The sequence below is a fragment of the Lupinus angustifolius genome, unplaced genomic scaffold (assembly GCF_001865875.1).
Source record: "Lupinus angustifolius cultivar Tanjil unplaced genomic scaffold, LupAngTanjil_v1.0 Scaffold_436, whole genome shotgun sequence".
Classification (NCBI taxonomy): Eukaryota; Viridiplantae; Streptophyta; class Magnoliopsida; order Fabales; family Fabaceae; genus Lupinus; species Lupinus angustifolius.
In genome coordinates, this window is record NW_017727837.1 from 10,278 (window position 1) to 17,317 (window position 7,040).

At 32.5% G+C, this 7,040-nt stretch overlaps 1 long non-coding RNA gene across 1 annotated transcript in view; it reads left to right on the forward strand.

The window, feature by feature from the left end:
• The first annotated feature begins 225 nt into the window (after positions 1–225).
• LOC109341348 overlaps positions 226–7,040 on the forward strand; it is a 14,445-nt gene continuing 7,630 nt past the window's right edge. Inside the window, exons 1-2 of the long non-coding RNA XR_002106937.1 lie at positions 226–381; positions 6,074–6,083. This is a non-coding gene — a long non-coding RNA (uncharacterized LOC109341348). The remainder of the gene's footprint in view (positions 382–6,073; positions 6,084–7,040) is intronic.

The window sequence follows — 7,040 nt, forward strand, 5'->3', positions numbered from 1 at the left end:
TTATTGGAAGTTACTAGTTTGAATGAAAGTGCATAATATGATGATAGTTGGCAATTGATGAATCAAAATAGTAGGGGTGTTGTTAACTCCTTTCCCTCTCACTTCATGGGTAGTTTCAGTGAAAGTGAAGGAGTTACTTTCTCCAATAACTCATCCTAAACCCTTCTATAAATAGAGACACTCACGCATTAGAAAAACATCTCATTCATTCCATTTTTTGTTATTTCATGAATATAAATATAAAGAGAGAACTATAGAAGCACTAGTGGTTGAGTAAGGAAAGTGTAGTGTCATATAGAGAAGGAAGGAAACTGAGTTCCTAATCATCAAGGAACGCATAAAGGGAAGACGGAGAGGTGAGAACAAAAACAACCAGAAAGTGTATAAACATCAATACATATGGAACCAAATACTACTTACTATATTCTTTTAGCACATGTGAATGTCATAATGTTAAGGTCCTAAATTAAAGGGTTCTTATGAACCATTAAAGACTAATAAAAGTTTTAAAAATCTAACAATTGGTATCAGAGCATCAAGTTAGGGACATTATGACATTCCTTGTATTTTTGGAATTGAATCATGAATACATAAAAATGAAACAAAAAATCTTATTGTTACGAAATGAAGTAATTGTGAATTGTTCTCTTTTGGTTCAATCTGGAGTTAATTATTTCAATAAAAGTTGTAACATTTTCCTGTTTTTCATAATGTTACTATCTGTCTAAAAACGTGAAATAATTATACTTGAATGAAAAATTAATTGTTGATTTTGAAATTAATTAAAATTAAAGTTATGATGCATATTTTGATCATCCAAAGGTGGATCATTGCATGTAATTAAGATTATGATGCCATAATGATAATAATTTGGGTTCATTAATTATAACGCATATTTTGATCACCCAAAGGTGGATCACTGCATGTATTTAATGACATTAAAGTTTTAAACATACTTGTTTGTGCTCGTTTATTCAAAGATAACATGCATGTTTAAAAAGTATGATTAATTACATATTAAAGAATAATATTGGGCATCATTATTAAAATTTTAATGCATTTAAATTTTATCCAAAGATAAATTAAGTGCATGAATTAAAGTTTGTTTGAATCCATAAAAGTTTATTCAAAGCATTAAAGTGTGAACATGTCTTATTTCAGCTTCATTCAATGCTTTCGCCTTAGGCAACAAATATGTCAAGTTCAACGGACTAAACTATGTTGATTAGTCCGAACACATCTAGTTCTTACTGGGTGTTATGGAGTTAGACTTGGCCATCATTATGGATAATGTACCAACCATAACTGAGCCCAACTCATAGGCAGAAAATACTCTATATGAGACTTGGGAGTGGTCAAACAGGTTGAGTCTTAGCTTGATGAAAATGTCAATCTTGGACAATGTTAAGTCGTCTATACCTAAGATGAATAATGCAAGGGAATTTATAAGAATGGTCAAGGAGTACTCTCAATCAGACATTACTGATAAGTCTGTGGTGGGAAATCTCATGACAGATCTTATGACCAAGAAGTTTGATTGGTCGCAGCCATTCATGATCATGTAAATAGCATGACAAATCTGGCTAGGAAAGTGAAAGGCATGGGGATGGAGGTGACAAAAGCATTCTTGGTACAATTCATCATTAACTCCTTTCCTGTTGAGTTTGGCCAATTCTAGGTGAACAATAACACCATAAAGGAGAAATGGAATTTTTCAGGAAGTAAAGACCATGCTCATTTAAGAGAGGAGGAGGTTAAAGAAAATTAAGAATGACTTTATTCACTTGTCCATTCAGGAGCCAAGTAGCACCAGCAGATTCAAGCCAAGCAATAGGAACAAAGGAAAGGGGAAGGAAAAGATCCCCATTAAAGAAGGAAAAATCCATAAAGAAATGAAGTGCTTCTTTTGTAAGAAGAATAGGCACTATAAGAATGATTGTCCTAAAAGGAAGAAATGGTTCGAAAAGAAAGGTAAATATTTTATTTTAGTTATAGATGAATCATTTCTTATTGAGGTTCCTAATAATACTTGGTGGTTAGACTTTGGTGCAACAACTCATGTGTCACATATTGTGCAGGGATTCTTTTCAATATGAACACAAGAAACTGAGAAGTTTCTTTACACGGGGAACAGAATGAAGGTCCGAGTTCATGGAATTGGGACATATAGATTGATCGTAGATAGTGGAAACTATTTAGATCTAGAAAATTATCTTTATGTTCCTAAATGTTCCAGGAACTTCGTTTCTATTGCTAGACTAAAATGTATAGGTTTTAATTTTAAGATTGAGCATTCTGGTTTTAAATTATGTAAACATTCGTACTATTTCGGTTCTAGTACATTAATGAATGATTTATATTGCTTCAATCTTGATTTTAAATTTAAGGAATCTTTATTTAATGTTGAACATGATGTTGGTAGCAAACTTAAAGATTTTGATAAGAATTCTGCTTACTTGTGGCATAAAAGATTAGGCCATATATCCAAAGAAAGGATAATGAGGTTAAAAAAAAGTGATATTTTACCTCTTTTGGATTTTGGTGATTGGGATGTTTGTTTAGATTGTATTAAAGGAAAACAAACTAAACACATATCAAAGAACCCAGCCACAAGAAGTAGCAAAATTTTTGAATTGATACACACAAATATTTGTGGTCCTTTTGATGTTCCATCTTGGAGTGGTGAAAAGTATTTTATCACTTTTATATACATTACTCACGTTATTGTTATCTATATTTGTTGCATGAAAATTCTCAATCATTGGATGTCCAAAAGGTATTCATTGATGAGGTTGAAAGGCAACTTAAAAAGAAAGTTAAGGTTGTGAGGTCTGATAGAGGTGGTGAATATTATGGAAAATATAATGAGAATGGACAATGTCTAGGACCATTTGTAAAGTTTCTCAAAAGTCGAGGCATATATGCTCAATACACTATACCTTACACACCGCAACAAAATGGTGTGGCTGAAAGGCGAAATCATACTCTAATAGAAATAGTTAGGTCAATGTTGAGTCATTGTGATGTGCATTTATCATTGTGGATGTACGCATTAATGATCGTTGCATATCTGCTAAATAGGATTCCTAGTAAGGCAGTTCCTAAAACTCCCTATGAGTTATGGACTGGTAGGAAACCTAGTTTGAGACATCTCCATGTTTGCGATTGTCCAGCAGAAGTAAAAGTGTACAACCCATATGAAAAGAAGCTTGATTCAAGAACCATTAGTGGTTTCTTTATCGGCTATCCGAGAAAATCAAAAGGGTAGAAATTTTATTGTCCTAACCATAGTACGAGAATAGTTGAGTCTGGTAATGCTATATTCATTGAGAATGGTCAAACCACTGGGAGTGATAAATCACGAAAGGCGGATATTATGGAGACTTCTGATGAATCTTCTTCACCGAAGACGTCTCCTAAGGTTGTTGTTCCTCTAGTTATATTACTGTCAAATGACACATAGAGACAACAAGATAATATCCAAAACCCACAGGATGAACAAATAGTTAATGAGTCGATTAATGAAGTCGTTAATGATCAAGTGATGGAAGAATCGCAAGAAATATCATTAAGAATGTCTAAAAGGCAAAGAAAACCAACTATTTCTGACGATTATATTGTATATTCACTTGAACATGAATGTGACTTGAGCATTGATAAGGATCCAGTCTCATTCATACAATCCATGAAAAGTGACAATTCTAAAAAATGGCTCAATGCTATGAAAGAAGAGTTTAAACTAATGGACGATAATAAAGTTTGGGATCTAGTTGAGTTGCCTAAGGGTTCAAAGCGAGTTGGCTGTAAATGGGTCTTTAAGACCAAGCGTGACTTGAAAGGCAACATTGAAAGATATAAGGTTGGACTTGCCGTCAAATGTTTCACTCAAAAAGAGGGCATTGGTTACAACGAAACATTATCTCCAATATCTAAGAAAGATTCTTTAAGAATTGTTATGGCTTTGGTGGATCATTATATGAACCAACCCGAAGGGTTCGTGACCACAAGAAAGGAAAATCTAGTGTATAAATTAAATAAGTCAATATACAGACTTAAACAAGCTTCTAGACAATGGTATATAAAGTTTAATGATACCATTACGTCATATGGGTTTGTGGAAAGCATTGTTGACTGGTGTATCTACATGAAAGTTAGTGGGAGCAAGTTTATAATATTAGTCATATATGTTGATGACATTCTGCTTGTTGCAAATGATAAAGAATTGTTACATGATGTAAAGAAGTTTCTCTTTAATAATTTTGAAATGACGGATATGGGTGGGGTATCCTATGTGATAGGAATAGAAATATTATGTGATAGATCACAAAGATTGTTAGGATTGTCTCAGAAAGGATATATCAATAAGGTATTAAAGAGATTCAGAATGAAAAAGTGCTCTGCATGGATAATTCCAATCCAGAAAGGAGATAAATTCAGTGAAAACCAATGTCCAATGAATGATTTGGAATGTAAGTAAATGGAATTAATTTCCTATGCATCAATGGTTGGGAGTTTAATGTATGCTCAAACATGCACTCGACCGAATATCAGCTTTGCTATCGGAATGTTAGGTTGATATCAAAGTAACCCCGAAATAGACCATTGGAAGGCTGCAAAGAAGATTCTCAAATATTTGTAAGGCACTAAGGATCACATGTTCGCGTATAGAAGGTCAGATCACCTTGAGGTGATAGATTATTTGGATTCAAACTATGCAAGATGTGTGGACTCAAGAAATTTATATTGGGTGTGTTTTCCTAATGAGTGGAGGAGCCATTTCATAGAGAAGTGGTAGACAATCTGTAATTGCTATGTCCACTATGGAGGATGAGTTTGTGGCATGCTTTGAGGCCACAAATCATGCATTGTGGTTGCGAAATTTTACTTCATGGTTTGGCATTATAGACAGTGTAGCTAGGCCGTTGAAGTTTTATTGTGATAATTCTGCAGTTGTATTCTTCTCTAAGAATGATAGGTATTCTTGAGGTGCTAAACATATAGATTTAAAGTTCCTGTCAGTTAAAGAAGAAGTACGAAATGAGAAAGTGTCTATAGAGCATATTGGTACCGATCTAATGGTAGCGGATCCATTAACTAAGGGATTGCCGCCCAAAATTTACATTGGCCATATAGAAAGGATGGACATTATAGATAAGTCCTTGTTAATGTGATATTACTTGATATATATATATATATATATATATATATATATATATATATATATATATATATATATATATATATATATATATATATATATATATATATATATATATATATATATATATATATATATATATATATATATATATATATATATATATATATATATATATATATATATATGTATAGATATTTTCTTATCATTGTATGACACATTTGAATTCAATGAAAATTTCATTTTCGTAATTAAAGTTTAAGTTATCCATATTAAAGAAAGTACTTGTATGATTTTAATGAGATAATTTGGTGAGTTTTCGAAAGGCGAATGAAGACTCAAATTAAATTTGGTTGAGTTGAGTTGATTGTGATACATGGAAAAGATTAGGTTGCCTCATATAATTTATGATCGCCATGATTCAATCATTTCAATTCAATTAAGGATGATGATTTGTAAGGTTCAATTAAAGTGCACAATTAAAGTCATGAATCTTCAAGTCATCACATGGACCAAGTGGGAGATTGTTAGATTAATTTTAATTAGTGGTTCATGTTCTTGGAAATTACTAGTTTGAATTAAAGTGTCTAATGTGATGATGGTTGGAAATTGATGAATCAAACTAGTGAGGGTGTTGTTTACTCCCTCCCCTCTCACTTCATGGGTAGTTTCCGTGAAAGTGAAGAAGTTACTTTTTCCAAAAACTCCTCATAAACCCTTCTATAAATAGAGACACTCATGCATTGGAAAAACATCTCATTCTTTTCTATCTCATGAATAGAAATATAAAGAGAGAATTATAGAAGCACTAGTGGTTGAGTAAGGAAAGTGCAGTGCCATATAGAGAAGGAAGGAAACAGAGTTCCTAATCATCAATGAACGCATAAATGGAGGGCGAATAGCTGAGAACAAAAGCAACCAGAAAGTGCATAAAGGGAAACACAAATAGAATCAGGTATCCCTTACTATATTATTTTATCATATGTGAATGTCATAATGTTATTAAGCGGTTCTTATCAACCATTAAAGGCTCATAAAAGTTTTAAAAGTCTAACCTAAATACTAAAAAAATGTCTCCATTTGGGGATATGTTGTATTTAAAATTTGGAATTAGATACATCTTATATGAGTGAGACTCATCTCAAGTAATAGAGAGATAAATGACTTTTTATTTTGTATTCTAAGAGTAAAAGTATAATATAATTTTAAATAAAAATTATGTAAATATTAACGTGTGTTGTTTTTTTCTTTACTTTTATACAACACTTCTCTCTTTATTTAATGGAGAGGAGTCTCACTCCTCTTATATAAGCTGAATCACATGAACGTGTAACTATATTCTTTCCACCCATGGTCTCTTTCGGCCTCATTTACTCTTCCTTTATTTTTATTCCCCTTTTCAACTAAAAAATTGTTCTTATTTGACCTTTCTCCTTAGTGTAAGAATGAGATTGCAACTAAGAGGGGGGGGGGGGAATTAGTTGACTTAAAATTATGGTTATTTTTCTACAAAAACAAGAGTTTACGTGCAGCAGATAATAAACAAGGATAAATCAAAGAGGTAAGGGAGAAGAGAATGCACAAGGATTTTATATTGGTTCACCTTCTTGTCCATCAAAGGCTACGTCCAGTACTCTTGCCAGCACAAGAGATTTTCCACTAAATATTATTAGTTGTAATTACAATATCTCACCCCGAGATCTCTATGTACCTTACACACTCACTAATACTTATACCCTTGGAAAACACCTTTCCAAGTAACTCTATCCCCTTTCTATTCACATCCCGTGAAAGAAAGTTATTACAATGAATGAAGAATTTGAATGATGGCTTTGGATTGCCTTTACAAGTATGAAATATAATAACACCTGCAATCCAATCA